General features: G+C 40.2%; 1 non-coding gene and 1 pseudogene across 1 annotated transcript; one reads left to right on the forward strand and one right to left on the reverse strand.

Moving 5' to 3' along the window:
- Window positions 1–756: 756 nt before the first annotated feature.
- LOC131255024 (putative wall-associated receptor kinase-like 16) overlaps window positions 757–18166 on the forward strand; it is a 44636-nt pseudogene continuing 27226 nt past the window's right edge.
- LOC131257142 (small nucleolar RNA R71) lies at window positions 13315–13421 on the reverse strand. Its single transcript, XR_009177158.1, has one exon. It is a non-coding gene; the product is annotated as a small nucleolar RNA R71 (small nucleolar RNA).

The following is an 18166-nucleotide window of genomic DNA, read 5'->3' on the forward strand; positions in this document are numbered from 1 at the left end:
AGATTGATGATTGGAATTTTCTGCTATAGTTGATCTTGACCGTCGATAATTGATAGTCAGGTGAAGACCTATGTCATTCAGCCTGCGCATCTGATTATGTGAGTGGTAAAAAGTATGAGTTTCAGAAGCATAGATGGGTTCCCTGGTTTCGTGATCCAGACCATTGATCTATTGGCGTAGAAAAAGCTAACCATTTTTCAATCAACGGCCTAGAAATAGACAGTCAGAAAAGATTTTAAAAAAAATGGTTCACAAACAACTGACAGTAGGTTTAAGAACCAAGAGTCATGTTGCTCTAATGTGGATTTCGGGCATGCTCCACACATAGTAGAGAGTATCAGATCAACCGCTTGGATCATTATGATTTTATCAATCAGTGGATTGAATGTTCAGGATCATCTGCATCAACTCATGCTTTTCCCATATCATATTCGCACTACGCCCTCCTTAAACCGTTCAGATCATCCATAAACATGACTCAACTAGCAGATTACGAATTCACTTTACTAATCCCGCAGACTAGCTATATAATTTTGTGAGTAGGACATTTCGGTCTATGGGCCCAACAGGCCCAGCCCAAATGACACTCCTTTGGAACCTTCCTATATTACTCTTAAAAAAAAAGAGTGCGGATCCTCTGCCTCCGGGAGGCAGGAACTCCCTGCCTCCAGCGTTTTCATTGGTCAACGTCATTATAAGTGCCACCTCATCAGTTTTTTAAATATATCAGAAAAAGTACATTTAATAAAAACTATAATGGAGACGTTAAACGGGAAATCGGATTGGTACTGAGTTACTCAGTACGCCCTTATCATACTGAGTAAACTCAGTTGGGCCTACTACAAATGCATGTAGTTTATCCACACCGTCCATTCGTTTTTCCAGATCATTTTATGGGTTCAACCCAAAATTGATATATATATATATATATATATATATATATATATATATATATATATATATATACACGAAACTCAAGTGGGCCATACCACTGGAAAAAGTGGAAGTATTGATTTCAACCGTTGAAAATTTTCTAAGGCCCCCACAGTGATGTTTATTTGTCATTCAACCTGTTCATAAGATCAGAAGGACATGATTGAAGGGAAAACACAAATATCATCTTGATTTAAAACCTCTGCTATCCCTAAGAATTTTTCAACGGTAGATGTTCAATTAACACAGTTTCTGGTGGTGTGGTCTATTTGAGGATTATATATACTCCATTTTTGGGATAAATCCCTAAAATCATGTGTTAAAAGAGATGGACGGAGTGGATAGAATTCATGAATGACATAGGGGCCCACAGAGTTTACTCAGTACGCTTACCGTACTGAGTTACTCAGCACGCAATCCACTTCCGTTAAACGGAAGCGGTTTGCGTGCTGAGTAACTCAGTACGGTAAGCGTGATGAGTAAAGTCTGTGGAGTCCACCGTCACTGTCATTCGTGCATTGTATCAACTCCATCCATCTCTTTTATCATCTAATTTTAGGGTTTTACGACAAAAATTAATCATATCCAAAGATCAAGTGGACCACACCACCTGAAATAGTGTGGATTGAATTCTACCGTTGAAAAGTTTTTGGGGCCCATGGAAGTTTTATATCAAGATGATATTTGTTTTTTTCCATTCATCCATGTCTTTGTGATGGTATGAACAGTTTGGATGAAAAATAAAAATCATTGGGGGCTTAGAAACACTTCAATGGTGAAAATCAATACTTCCACTATTTCCTTTGGTATGGTCTACTTGAGCTTTTGATATACTTCAGTTTTGGGCTCAACTCCTAAAATGATTTGAAAATACGGATGGACGGCATGGATAAACCACATGAATTCACAGTGGGCCCAATAGAGTTTACTCAGTACAATAAGACTCGGTGCGCAATCCAATTTCATGTTAGATAGGGATTTCCTGCCAAAGCCTTTTGTAGTAAGATCCCGCGCAAGGATTCCGAATGGGCACACTGCAACGTTTGTGATAAACCAACCCGTTTATCCATTTTTAGATATCATTTTAGAACATCATACCAAAACTAATGAATATACAAAACTCAAATGGTCCACACGAGAGGAAACAGTGGGGATTTAGTGTCCACCATTGAAATATTTATATGACCACAAAAGTTTTGCATCAGTCTAATATTTTGGTGTTTTCACTTCATCTTAGTAAAAATGACCCTATAAATAGTTTGGATGGCATATAAACATCAAGAGGCCTAGGAAGGTTTCAACGGTAGGAATTTCTTTCTCCACTCTTTCATCTTTGAAATTCTTATAAACATCACAGTGGACCCCACCATACATCCCAGCGCTGGAACTTCATGCAAAAGGCTTTCCCCAGTGAATCTGCGTCCACAGTTTCTATTGGAAACGTATTGGCCACTCCCCTGCCACTTGGTGTTATGTAGACCCACCATGATGTGTGTGTTTCATCCATGCCATCCATCTATTTTTCTAGATCATTTTATGGCCTGAGACAAAAAATAAGGTATAACCCAATCTCAAGTGGACCACATTACATGAAATAGTGTTGATTGAACGTTGACCATTAAAAACTTTTTGGGGACCATAAAAGTTTTGGATCAAGCTGATCTTTGATTTTTCCCTTCACCTGGGTCTTTATAACCAAACCAACAGATTGGATGTCACATAAACAGTATGGTGGGCCTTAGGAGGACTTTAACGATGGATATCCAATCACCATTATTTTCCTGTGGTGTGGTCCATATGAGATTTATATCCCTCTCATTTTTGGGATCAACCGCTAAAATTACAAGTAAAAATAGATTTGGAGAGATCATTTTAGGGCATGAGCCAAAGAATGAATCGGATCTAAAACTCGAGTGGACCACACCACAGAAAACAGTGGAGAGAGTCACGCCCACCATTTATTACAACTGAATCCAATCCAAACTTCGTCACTTTGTCTATTAAACCCCATCATTTTGTACTGCAACCCCATCACTTTGTCTAATGAACCCCGTCACTTTGTACTGCAACCTCATCACTTTGTCTGGTGAACTTCGTCACTTTGTACTGCAACCCTCTCACTTTGTCTACTGAGCGCTGTCACTTTGTACTGCAACCCCGTCACTTTATCTACTGAACTCCGTCACTTTGTATTGCAACATCGTCACTTTGTCTAATGTACCCCGTCACTTTATGCTACAACCTCGTCACTTTGTCTACTGTACCCTGTCACTGTGTGCTGTAATCTCGTTACTTTGTCTAGTGAACCCCGTCACTTTATATTGCAACCTCATCACTTGGTCTACTGAACCTCGTTACTTTGTACTGCAACCTCGTCACTTTGTCTACTGTACCCCGTCACTTTGTACTGCAACCCCGTCACTTTGTCTACTGAACCTCGTCACTTTGTACTGCAACCACGTCACTTTGTCTACTGTACCCCGTCACTTTGTACTGCAACCCCGTCACTTTGTCTACTGAACCCCGTCACTTTGTACTACAACCTCGTCACTTTGTCTAGTGAACCCCGTCACTTTGTACTATAATCTCGTCACTTTATCTAGTGAATTCAAACCTCGTCACTTTGTCTAGTGAACTCCGTCACTTTATACTGCAACCCCGTCACCTTGTCTACTAAACCCCATCACTTTGTACTACAACATTATCACTTTGTCTATTGTACTTGTCACTTTGTTTACCAAACCCCATCACGTTATACTACAACATTTTCACTTTGTCTACTGTACCCAGTCACTTTGTGCTGCAACTTCATCACTTTGTCTACTTTACCTTGTCACTTTGTGAAGTACCCCGTCACTTTGTGATGAGGTTTTACTAGACAAAGTGATGGGGTTAAGTAGGGTTACTGGACAAAGTAATGAGGTTAAGTATGGTTACTGGATAAAGTGACGGGGTACAGTACACAAAGTGACGAGGTTGCAGCACAAAGTGACTGGGTACAGTTGACAAAGTGACGATGTTGCAGTACAAAGTGATGGGGTTCAGTAGATAAAGTGACGGGGTTGCAGTACAAAGTGATGGGGTTCATTAGATAGTGACAAGGTTCACTAGACAGTGATGGGGTTGCAGTACAAAGTGACAGGGTTCACTAAACAAAGTGACGTGGTTCAATAGACAAAGTGACAGAATTGTAGTACAAAGTGACGGGGTATAGTAAACAAAGTGACGAGGTTGCAGTATAAAGTAACGGGGTTCAGTAGACAAAGTGATGAGGTTGCAGTACAAAATGACGGGGTTCACTAGACAAAGTGACAAGATTGCAGCACAAAGTGACGAGGTACAGTAGACAAAGTGACGATATTGTAGCATAAAGTGACGGGGTACAATATACAAAGTGACGATATTGCAGTACAAAGTGACGGAGTTCGGTAGACAAAGTGACGGGGCTGCAGTACAAAGTGATGGGTTCACTAGACAAAGTGACGAAGTTGCAGTACAAAGTGACGGGGTTCAGTAGACAAAGTGACGGGGTTACAGTTCAAAGTGACGAGATTCAATAGACAAAGTGACGAGGTTTGGATTGGATTCAGTCGTAATAAATTGTGGGCGTGACTCTCTCCACTATTTTCTGTGGTGGGGTCCACTCGAGTGTTGGATTTGATTTATTCTTTGGCTCATGCCTTAAAATGATCCTTCCAAATGGATGGACAGTGTGGATACAAAACATACATCATAGTGGGACCCATATAAATGGGTGACATCACTTCCCCACCATGATGTATGTGTTTCATCCATTCCGTTAATCTATTTTTACATATGGACCATACCACAGGCAAACAATGGTGATTGGATATCCATCATTAAAGTCCTCCTAAGGCCCACCGTACTGTGTATTTGACATCCAATCTGATGGTTTGGTCATAAGGACCCAGGTGAAAGGAAAAATCAAAGATTAGCTTGATCCAAAACTTTTATGGTCCCCAAAAAGTTTTTAATGGTCAACGTTCATTCAACACTGTTTCATGTAATGTGGTCCACTTGAGTTTGGGTTATACCTCATTTTTAGTCTCAGACCATAAAATGATCTAGAAAAATAGATGGACAGCATGGATGAAACACATACATCATGGTGGGCCCACATAGCACCAAGTGGCATGGGAGTAGCCAATACATTTCCAATGGAATCCATGGACGCGGATTCACTGGGGAAAGCCTTTTGCATGAAGTTCCAGCGCTGGATGTATGGTGAGGTCCACCGTGATGTTTATAAAAATCTCAATCCATTCATCCATTTTTAGAGCTCATTTTAAGACATGTAACAAAAAATTAGGATGATAAAAAGCTCAATTGGGCCATACAAGATGAAACAATAGAGAAAGAAATTCCTACCGTTGAAACCTTCATGGGCCTCTTGATGTTTATATGCCATCCAAACTGTTTATAAGATCATTTTGACTAGGATGAAGCGAAAACACCAAAATATTAGACCGATGCAAAACTTTTGTGGCCATATAAATATTTCGACGGTGGACACTAAATCTCCACTGTTTCCTCTCATGTGGCCCATTTGAGTTTTGTATATTCATTAGTTTTGGTATGATGTCCTAAAATGATATCTAAAAATGGAAGAACAGGTTGAATTTATCACAAACGTCGTAGTGGTCCCATCTGGAATCCTTGTGCAGGATCTTACTGCAAAAGGCTTTGGCAGGAAATCCGCTCTAAGACATGAAATCGGTTTGTGTACCGAGTCTTATTGTATTGAGTAAACTCTATTTGACCCATTGTGAATTCATGTGGTTTATCCACGCTGTCCATCCATATTTTCAGATCATTTTAGGAATTGAGCCCAAAACTGAAGTATATCAAAAGCCCAAGTAGATCATACCAAAGGAATAGTGAAAGTATTGATTTTCACCATTGAAGTGTTTCTAAGCCCCTAATTATTTTTATTTTTCATCCAAATTGTTCATAAGATCACAAAGACATGGATGAATGGAAAAAACAAATATCATCTTGATATAAAACTTCTATGGGCCCCAAAAACTTTTCAACAGTAGAATTCAATTCGTACTGTTTCAGGTGGTGTGGTCCACTTGATCGTGGGATATGATTAATTTTTATTTTAAAACCCTAAAATTATATGATAAAAGAGATGGATGGAGTTGATACAATGCACGGATGACAATAACGGTGGGGTCACAGACTTTACTCATTACGTTTACCGTATTGAGGTACCCAGTGCGCAAACTGCTTCCGTTTAACGTCTCCGTTATAGTTCTTATTAAATGTACTATTTTTAATATATTTAAAAAAATTAATGACATGGCACTTACAGTGACGTTGACCAATGAAAACGCTGGAGGCAGGGAGTTCCTGCCTCCGGGAGGCAGAGGATCCGCACTCTAAAAACAAAGCATTCATCCAGACAACCGTTCAACCAACTCTTATATATATATATATATATATATATATATATATATAGAGAGAGAGAGAGAGAGAGAGAGAGAGAGAGAGAGAGATGATATTGCATGTGTTGCTGCCGATCGAGACCGGTGCGGGAATGTTGGTATCACGTATCCGTTCAGTATCGGAAGTTCCGACTGTTACAAAGATGATGAATTCGAAGTGATCTGTAAGGACTTTTTTAGACGTCCGAAACCATTCCTATCTGCAATCGATGATGATGCTGAAGTGCTAGAGATATCACTGTCAGGTTTAGTGCACATCAATAGTCCTATTGCTTCAGTTTGTTACTCTTCCGACCCAGTCGAATCAGGCATTCGGCTCACTAATTCCACCACTCTGATCGAGTTAGATGAAGACGGTCCATACACCTTCTCCAGCAATCATAACAGACTCACAGCAATAGGTTGCGGTGCGACTGCTTACATAACGGGTTCACAGGGCGAGACCTACACTAGCGGGTGTATGTCGTTTTGCGGTTCCAACATGAACATGACGAATGGGTCATGCTCCGGCATCGGCTGCTGCCAGACGATTATTCCAAAGGGTCACAAGAGTTTCATGATCGCGGCATCTAACCTCAATGCAAGCACCTGGGTTTCTGTTACATGTATTCATGCGTTTTTGGTTGATCATGAACGGTTCAATTTCAGCGTGTCGGATTTTTTAGGCCACAACTTCATGAAAAGAAATAGGCACGTCCCAGTAGCGTTGGATTGGGCAATTGGGGAAGAGACATGTGAAGAAGCTCAAAGCAAGTCATCGATTGTATGCGGCGATAATAGCCGCTGTTACGATTCACCGAGTGGCGTTGGATATACTTGCAAATGCTATGACGGTTTCGAGGGAAATCCTTACCTTCCTACCGGATGCCAAGGTATGATTAATAAAATGAAATGAAACTTCTTGATCGTTGTGGCATGCTGTCAGTGGATTTAAACTGTCCATCTGCTGGGGCTCACGTTGTACGGTCCAGGGTGCCACAACCATACATCAGGCAATCCTAGCCACCGATTTGATGGGCTTCATAGAAATCAGGAAAGGTTCATTAAAACTACTCAAATTGTACTGACTTAATTATGTTTTGATGTAATTATGTAAACCATTGTAGCGAACTCACGGTACCAAAATTAGATTTGTTGACCAATCCTAACCATTGTTTGGTGGAAACTTGTTTGTTGAAATAGGACCATTGGGTGTTTTCATTTTAACCGTCCAATAAATGTCCACAATCTCATGGTCCGATAATCAAACAAGGTGCTGTTTTTGCATCCTGATGCATCTAAACTAACCTGGGACTCATAGTCTGAAAAGTTTAATTTGAATTACTTTTTGTCACATGTGCAAGTGCCTGTGTATCATCTATCACACTCTGCTAGAGTAACAAGTCCTGTATTAACCTACCATACGGCCTGGTCAGTGGGCCGCAAAAAGAGAATGGGTAGACTTGAGGGTATCATGCTGTCACAGTACCATGGACGGGCACATTGGCGTAGACATGGTCACGTTTGCAATGTTCCCAACCGTCCAAGTGGGCCTCATCAATGTTGGGCTATTGCCCAAAAGATTCTCCTGCTAGCGTTCATCACATGGGTGGCTAAAATAAAAACATGCAATGGTCCACCATTAAAAGGCCAAAAGTCCATTAGTTAGATGGCTAGGATCATCCAATTGGTATGGGCTTTTCACTTTCTCCCAACTATAGTGGGCTCCACATTCTAGCTGGGCCTAGTGTGATATGCACGCACACCACTTAAACGGTTAGACCATAGACGTGCGTCTCCACTATCAACATGATACACCATGGACAATTTTCAAAATCTTTGTACGGTTATTATTAATCGAGGCCGTTCACATGATCGATCCTACCCTGGAGGTCTGGATGGCTGGGATCCTAGTTTGATCATGAGCACTGATTGAAGGTTACTGCTCAGATGGCCAGCATCATTAAATTTATTGGGTTTTTACAGTCCGCCAGCCATACCAGTCCCATCAGATGAACAGTCCAAACTCATCAGCCGTACATCCACGTGTACCGTGGTCACGGGCTCATGTTTACGTCATCCAAACCATCGTACCATTGATCTGATGGGACCCATCTTGGATAGTGCTCAGTACCGATATCTCCCGGCTGGGAGATTACAACCGTTCAATGGAGCGGGCTTCGGTGGATCCTGACTGTGAGACCCATCGTGCTGGATATGCCTTACATCCATTCCGTCCATCCATTTTGAGAGCCCATTTTAGTGTAAGATAAAAAAAAATGAAGCAGATCCAAATCTCAGGTGGACCACACCACAGGAAACCTTCGTAATTGACTGACAATTAAAAACTTCCTGTGGGCCACTGAAGTTTCGGATCAAGCTGATATTTGTGTGGTCCCTTCATTAAACGTTCCAGTGGCCCTTAAAAGTTTTTAGTGATGGGTATTAAATCACCACTGTGTTCTGTGGTGTGCTCTACCTAAGATCTAGATCTGCTTCAATTTTGGGACCTAAGATCTAGATCTGCTTCAATTTTGGGATCAGGTTCTAAAAGGAGCTGTCAAAACAGATAGACAACATTGATGTAAGGCACATACATGATAGTGGGCTCCACAATCATGGATCCACCAAAGCTACGCCTCCTTCAATGAGGGCGTAAAATTACATGGTTAGGAAATATATGCCAAATATGGCCCATTGGATTCATAAAATAGGGAAGGAAATAAAAATATCATGCCCATTGCTTCGGGTACAAAGTGTGCACTATCGGATCTCTAAATGTACATAAAATTCATCCATTGTATAACTATTAAGAGTTACAATTATGGCCTCATTTTCTGTTACTTGACTAGGTCGTCCTCTATCGTCATCTATGTACGGTTCAAAGATGTCAATGATTTGCATACATGTTTAGCATTTATTAAACATTTGGAGACATTGGGGATTGATTCGCTGACCTATCCCTCTATCAAGAGTGCTTTTACTAACTGAGTTAAGTGCTTGGTTTTTATTAATAAAAGAAAACTAAATATTAATTTGTTTTAGTCAAGGTGTCAAGTGGTTCACAGAAATCAGGGATGTTACGAAAAAACTGTTTCTCATTACATTAATTTTTCTTTACTTCTAAAGTGTTTTTTTTTTTTGGGAAAACTTATGAGATACATAATTACTTACTTATTTTTTTATTGCCTCTACCTTTAAAAAATGTATTTTCCTACAATGGAAAGAAAATAAATTTTATGAGTTAAATCCAAATATGACATCATCTTCTTTCGACAGTCTCACATGACCCGATATGATTTGACCAATGTGATTTGGACAATGCCATTACAATGTCACATGCATCAATGTGCCATTTGGTCCTATTAACCCCTACATTTGACCATCATTATAATGGTACGTGGCTAGACATTGCCATTATAACTTATGTGTTTTTAACAGTGCCATTAAAATGTCATATGTTGAAGGTCAAATATTACATATTAGACCCCAGTTATTGCCTGATTTTACGTACATGATAATGCGTAATGTCATATTTTAATTGTGTTTTTATTGCAGGATGTAATCAAGAGCGTGGATTGAAAAATAGTATCAAAAGCGTGGATTTAACGATCAGAATTCACCAAGGTAAGGGACGGACCCCAGGGGACCAAAATTGATAGATTTACATGCCAGAGATCCAAGAAAATCGTGAAATTGAAGCTCAAGCAGCCTGAAAGACATCCAGAATGCAAGATCATAAGGTTCTCACCATCCGTTCGACTCGAAACGTCATACAGGGCCTGAAGATCATAAATTAACCGTACACGTCAAATTTCAAGCCTCAGATCCCTGTGGAAGTGGTCCAATGGTTAGATCAGCCCACCAAATCTCCGATTTGGGGCACACTTGATACCTGGTATGTTTCAAGTTTGGCCTTAACCACTTAAAGGGGGTGGCAAAGCAGATGAATGGAATGGATCTCTCATAAACATCAAGTTGGGGCCCATTGATGTGAGTGCATGTGCACAACACATGAGCACCCACCATGCACCGTACCAAGGAGCTCGGTCAGTAGGCCATTGACCGAGCTCTCCTTCTTTAAAACGGATTTTCCGTTTTCATGGCAACAGCATCCACACAGGGACTTGCGGTTGGGGCTCTGTGGACCACCATTATGGTCCATATCATGAATCTGAACCGTTTATTAGAATCCCACAGCCCATGCTACTATCGCCTAGGTGAATAAATTTCAAGAGGCAGCATAGATCAGATATCAACCGTTCAAACGCAGGATGAACGGTGAAATGAGAAATCCAGTGGGCCGCATGGAATCTAATCTAAAACCTACCTTTCCTGACCTGTTTTTCGCTGGGAATCAAATGGACGGAGTGGATTTCTCATCAGAGCTTGATCGAGGACCCCATTAAGATCCAGCGTAACTCTTACACGGTCCCTGTTTCGCGGACGTCCGGGAAATTCGGCCGTTGTGGGTCCCTTTGTGTTTCTGATCAACATTGGATCAGTGATCCAGACCATCCAGACATATGATAAGAGGGTGTTAACCCTGTCCAAGAAGTCAAAGTGCTTGAATGAGTTGATCAGTTCTTCAAAATCAGATTAAACTCAGCAAGTTACGCAAAACGGAGGTGCGTGGTTTGTTTTTCTGCGAATTGGCGTGCGTAAGCAAGGTCGGTTCCTTGCAACCGACCTCTCCAGCCGACTCCCTCTGCCGATATAAGCAAGAGAATAGAAGGGATAGCGGGAGGAAAGTGAAAGGACAGGGATTGACGGCTTGGGCTGGACGTGAGCAGAGGGAGAGAGAGAACGTGGGCTGGCTACGTCTGGCAGAGTTTTTTTCTTTCCTCCTTTCTTTTATTACTTTTTATGTTAAGGGATTTTAGTTTGATTATGTCAGGCTAAAACCTCTTATATAGGGCTAAGAGGTGAAGCCTGTAGCGAGATGGGAGACTCTATTTTATGCTTTTAATTTAAATTTATGAACTGAATTTGATTTTAGTTGATTATTAAAGGAATGTTTTTTAGTCTTTAATGGTCTGTTGTGACTGAAATTACAATGAGTCTGCAATGGCTTTGAATATTTCCTTTTCTCTTTTGATGTTTATGACTCCAGGAAGCCCTGTTGTTCACCATCGTCTCATGGGCATGGTCGGATGACGGTACCCTTCCTAACCTTTATACATTGTTGGTTGGTTGGTAATTAGTTTAATTCTGTTGTTTACTTTGTCTCCTGGGCATGGTTTGGTGATGGAATCTATTCTAATTCATATACCTTTCATCTCTTGAAAACTATATCAAAGGAAGTCCAGTTGATTTCCATGATTTTTGAAGCAGGCATAAGATCTCCCTAATCTCTACAAGTGGATCCTCTGAATCCCTAGTTTCTTATCTCTGATTTCTCATAAGTTTTGCATTAATCTCTCACTATTATTCATCAATTTATATTTGATTTAGATTTCATCTTAGGCTAGTTCTATTTCTACCTAGTTTCAGATAACGTACAGGTATCAGTCCCTTGGGATTCGACCTCGGTCTCACCGAGTTTATTACTACATCACAACCCTATACTTAGGGAGTGAACAAGTTTTTGGCGCCGTTGCCGGGGACTGACGGTTGCGATTCTTTGAAATTAATTAGGTTTAGAATTAGTTTAAGATTAGAATTTGACTAACTTTAGTCTCAAATTTTTATTTGATTTCTAGAACTAACTTGTTTTCCTGTTTTGTAGGATCTTGACATAAGTTTCTAAATTGATAATTCCTTCCTAATTTCTCTACTTTTTCTACTTTTAAAATTAGGGTTTAAATCTTAGAAATTTTCTAACTCTAGTATTTTCCTATTTGTAGGAAATAGTTTATTTTTAGAAACTTTCCTCTTTTGTTTTTAGAAACTAGGTTAGTTATTTCCCTTTTTAGAAATTAACCTTCTATTTTTGTTTTCTAGTAACTTTCTAATTTTAACTCTTTTAGAATCTAATTATGTTTCCTAATTTTCTACTTGTAGAATTTCTGTTTAGAAACTAACTTTCTTATTGTGTAGGCTTTTAAGATAGAAATTTCTAATTCGGTTAGCTTTCTCTCTACTTTTTATTTTTCAGTTCTCTTTTAGTAATTTACTTTCTAGTTTAGGACTTTCCTAATTTATTTTAGAAATTTCTACTTTCCTTTAGGAATTTCTTCTTTTAGAAACTAGTTTATTTCTATCTTTCTTTTTAAAGATTTTTTTTTTTTTTTAAAATTTTAGACATTCTCTTCAGAAACTGACTTGTTTGTTTTCTTTTGCATGTTCTTAACTTAGGGACTCCAATTTGGTAACTTCTTTCCAACTCTCTCTTTCTTTCTAGATTTTTTTTTTCCTTTCTTAGGATTAGGTTTCGAATTTGATTGAGGGCTGCGAGTGTTTCATGCCCAAGTGGGCCCGTGACAACACTCGATATCTCTTGACTGAAGGAGGATTGATTGAGGGGTTGACTATTCATCGCAGGACTAGACACCACTCGAAATCCCCTGAGTTAATTGAAGTGATGGCTGAAAACCAACCTCTTCTACCCCAACCTAGGGTGGGGGACATTCAGGATGAGAATGAGGTATATCAAGCACCCCCGCCACGTACTTTACAAGATTATTTACAACTAGCGAGGGTGAGTACACCCTCATGCATGATTTTTTCTGAAAATACAGGACATATGGATATCAAGCCAGAGGTTATCCAACTCCTTCATAAGTTCCATGGGCTTGAATCTAAAGAACCATATCTACATTTGAAAGAGTTTGATGAGATCAGAGCCACTTTATATTTTTAAAATGTGTTTGAGGACACAGTTAGGCTGAGACTCTTTCCTTTTTCCTTAAAAGAGAAGGCTAAGACGTGGTTATGGAATGATATGCAAAGGGAATTTATAAAGAAATTTTTTCCACATCATAAAATGATTAGCCTTAGAAAAGCAATCATAAACTTCACCCAAAAGGAGGATGAAACATTTTACCAATGTTGGGAAAGGTTTAAGGATTTGGTCAGTTCATGCCTACAACACAGCTTTGAAACGTGACACATTATAATTTTTTTTTTTTTTACGATGGACTGACATCTTCCATGCGCCAAATGGTCGAGACAATGTGTAATGGAGAATTCATTAATAAAAATGTCGATGAGATATGGGATTACCTCAATAGTCTTGCTGAAAAAACACGATCATGAGATTATTACCCAAAATCGAACACCACTTCTAGGCCGACTCAATTAAAGGAGAAAGGTGGATTGTATCTCTTAAAAGAAGAGGATGATCTCAAGTGTAAAGTGACTATGCTCATAAGGAAAGTTGAGGCCATGGGAGGAAAGAAGGATAAGGTTAATGAAAGTGTTTGCGGCATCTGTGATTGCAACATTCATACAACTGAAAATTGTCCTACAATACTCGCCTTTCGAGAAGTGTTGAATAAACAATCCAATGCCGTAAATAATTATCAAAGACCTTTAAATGGACCAACCTCTAATACATACAATCCTGGTTGGAAAAATTATCCAAACTTTAGTTGGAGAAATGGACAAACTGCTACCCCCCAAAGTTTCTTCAATCAAAATCCAAATTAGGGGAAAATTCAAAAAGAACCGGTTCAAAATTCCATGCAAGAGCTGACCCATGCAATGCGAGACTTTATACAAAAAATGGATTCACGTATGACGGTTATAGAAAATGGGATGCTTCCTGCACAACCGCTCCCCAATCCTAAACCGCAATATGAGATAAGTGATCCCAGCTCCTCAAATCAAATGGGGCACGCTAAATCCATTACCACTCTTAGGAGTGGGAAGATCATTGATAAAACCCTTCCGGTTATGCCCGAAAAGCCTCAAGAACCAGAAGAGGACAACAATGATGGATCTAGTGAAGCCCCACAAAAATTAGAACCAGAACTTTTAGAAAAGCTAGTTGCTCCATTTCCCCAACGGTTAGTCGCACCAAAACCTCTCTCTAACTCTCAGGATATCCTAGAGGTGTTGAAACAAGTGAAAGTCAACATTCCTCTACTTGATGTCGTAAAACAGATACATTCATATACCAAATTCCTGAAAGACATATGCACGACCAAACGACGGCAGAGTATTCAAAAGAAGATTTTCTTGACAGAGAAAGTGAGTGCCATCTTAAAGCAAGACGTGCTACAGAAATTCAAAGATCCCGGTAGCCCAACCATATCATGTGTAATTGGGGACCACCGAATTGATCATGCACTTCTTGACTTAGGAGCGAGCGTCAATCTGATTCCCTACTCGGTATACAAATAGTTAGATTTAGGTGAATTAAAACCCACCCTAACCACACTACAACTTGCCGATCACTCTGTTCGTGTACCCAGCGGGATAATTGAGTATGTGTTGGTCCAAGTTGATAGATTTTACTACCCTATAGATTTTATCATCCTGGACACCGAACCCATCAATAACATGAGCACTCAGATCCCTCATCATTTTTGGTCGCCCATTCCTTGCCACTTCAAATGCAATTATCAATTGCAGGAATGGTGTCATGACTATCTTTTGGGAATATGACATTGGAGTCAAACATCTTTTTCAATAACGCCAGAAACTTAGAGGATGATGACGATTTTCACGACATTAACATGATTGACTCTTTAGTGGAAGATACGACACCTCTGACCTTATCCTCTGACCCTCTAGAGACGTGTCTGGCCCACTCCCATGATTTTGATGATGACATGATTAGGGAGACGTGTGCCTTGCTTGATACTGCACCGGTACTTGAAGTTAACCGGTGGAGGCCACAATTTGAAGAGTTGCCCCAAACTGATGTAGTGCCTCTACCGTCTAACCTCAAGCCACCAAAGCTTGACCTAAAACCTTTGCCCTCTGATTTGAAATATGTCTATTTAGGTCAAGATGAGACATACCCGGTGGTGATCTCTGCCCACCTAGAGAAAGAACAGGAGAGTATGCTCATATCTACTCTTATTGAGCATAAGGGAGCCCTTGGATGGACGATAGCGGACCTCAAGGGAATCAACCCCTCAATTTGTACTCACCGCATTTATCTTAAGGATAATGCTAAGATCACTCGGCAATCACAACGTAGACTAAATCTAAACATGAGGGAAGTGGTTAAGGCCGAGGTTCTTAAACTATTAGATGTGGGTATCATTTACCCCATATCTGATAGTCAATGGGTGAGTCCAACTCAGGTGGTTCCTAAGAAGTCCGGGATCACCATCGTAGCCAATGCCAATAATGAACTCGTGCCAACTAGAGTTACTACTGGTTGGAGAATGTGCATTGACTACAAGAAGCTGAATACCGTCACGAGGAAGGACCACTTTCCTTTGCCCTTCATTGATTAAATCTTAGAAAGGCTAGCTGGTCATTCATATTATTGTTTCATTGATGGGTATTCGGGCTACAATTAGATTGAAATCGCCCCTGAGGACCAGGAAAAGACTACATTTACATGTCCCTACGGCACCTTTGCCTACAGAAGGATGTCATTCGGATTATGTAATGCCCCTACCACCTTTGAGCGATGTATGATGAGTATCTTTTCTGACATGGTGGGAAAATATCTAGAGGTCTTCATGGACGATTTCTCTGTTTTCGATTCATCTTTCAGCGAGTGCTTAGAGAGTCTTAAATGTGTGCTGAAAAGATGTGAAGAGAAGAACTTGGTACTTAATTGGGAGAAGTGTCATTTCATGGTTCATAAGGGAATTGTCCTTGGACATATTATCTCGTCTAAAGGAATCGATGTGGATAAGGCAAAAATCGATCGTATCTCTAACCTACCTCCACCCAAGAACATCATAGATGTGCGATCCTTCTTAGGACACGCAGGGTTTTATTGACGATTCATAAAGGACTTTAGTCTCCTCTCTCGTCCTTTATGTAATCTTATGCAAAAGGACGCACCATACGAGTGGACTGAGCAATGCCAGGAAGCTTTCATCAAGCTTAAGGGCATGTTAACTACTACACCTATCATGCAACCACCCGATTGGAGCCTTCCTTTTGAGCTTATGTGCGACGCTTCTGATTATGCTCTTGGAGCGGTTCTAGGCCAGAGAAAAGATAAGAGGCCCTACGTCATTTATTACGCAAGAAGAATTTTAAATTTTGCCCAAGTGAACTACTCGACTACGGAAAAGGAACTCTTAGCTGTAATGTTCGCTCTGGATAAATTTAGGTCCTACTTGATCGGATCCAAGATCATTATCTACACAGATCATGCGGCACTTAAGTACCTTCTTTCTAAGAATGATTCTAAGCCCCGCCTGATATGATGGATCCTTCTATTCCAAGAATTTGATTTGCAAATTAAAGATAAAAAGGGAGTAGAGAACGTAGTGGCCGATCATCTGTCTCGCCTTAATACCTCTGATTCCCCTGAGGTGACCCATATCAATGATATGTTCCCTGATGAACAACTGTTCAGAGTCTCCCATTCACCTTAGTTCACTGATATTGCCAATTATCTTGCCACAGGTTCCATACCGACACATTAGACTGCACAAGATAAGAAGAAATTCTTTACTAAGGTACGCAACTTTTTCTAGGATGATCTATATTTATTTAAATATTGCCCAGACCAAATCTTGAGGAGATGTGTGCCAGACGATGAGCATCAGAGTGTCATCTCCTTCTGTCACTCATAGGCCTGTGGTGGTCACTTTTCTGCTAAAAAGACCACGACCAAGATTTTGCAGTGTGGCTTTTATTGGCCCACTATGTTCAGGGACACTTATGAGTTTTGCAAGGCTTGTGAGTGTTGTCAAAAATTGGGAGCATTGTCCCATCGAAATATGATGTCTTTGAATCCCATCCTTATCATAGAAGCATTTGACTGCTGGGGCATCGATTTCATGGGACCATTCCCCCAATCATTTGGAAATTTGTATATTTTGCTCATCGTAGATTATGTCACTAAATGGGTCGAAGCAATTCCGTGCCGAAATAATGACCATCGCACGGTCATTAAATTCTTAAAAGAGAACATCCTTTCGCGGTTCGGGACGCCTCGAGCCATCATTAGTGATGGGGGCTCACACTTTTGTAATAGATCATTCGAGAGCTTAATGAAGAAATATGATATCTCTCATAAGGTAAGCACCCCATACCATCCACAGACAAGTGGATAAGCTGAGATTTCTAATAGGGAAATTAAACATATCTTAGAGAAAATGGTTAACCGTGATCGTAAGAATTGGTCAATTCGATTGACCGATGCCTTATGGGCATACCGTACTGCTTTTAAAACCCCTATTGGAACATCTACCTTTAGACTTGTCTATGAGAAAGCTTGTCACTTGCCTGTGGAGTTGGAACATAAAGCGTACTGGGTGATCAAAAATCTGAATTTCAATCTGGACAACGCTGGCTCGCTACGTAAACTTCAATTAAATGAACTTAAAGAAATCCAGAACGATGCATACGAGAACTCAAGAATTTACAAAGACAGAATGAAGGCGTTTCATGACTAACGTATTCTACAGAAATCATTCACACCTGGTCAGAAAGTCCTTTTGTATAATTCTCGATTACATCTCTTTCCAGGTAAGCTTCGATCTCGTTGGACTGGCCCTTACGTTGTGGTCACTGCTTATCCTCATGGGGCCGTTGAGATAAGAGATCTTGACAATGGCAAGGAGTTTAAAGTAAATGGACATCGCTTAAAGCCATTTGTCGAGAGATTTGATTCAGAGGACATGTCCATACCTCTGACTGATCCTGTTTACCAGGATTGATCTCCTAGTCTGATGGAGGTATAGGTAGGTTTCCTA

This window comes from Magnolia sinica, chromosome 9 (assembly GCF_029962835.1).
Source record: "Magnolia sinica isolate HGM2019 chromosome 9, MsV1, whole genome shotgun sequence".
NCBI classification, from domain to species: Eukaryota; Viridiplantae; Streptophyta; class Magnoliopsida; order Magnoliales; family Magnoliaceae; genus Magnolia; species Magnolia sinica.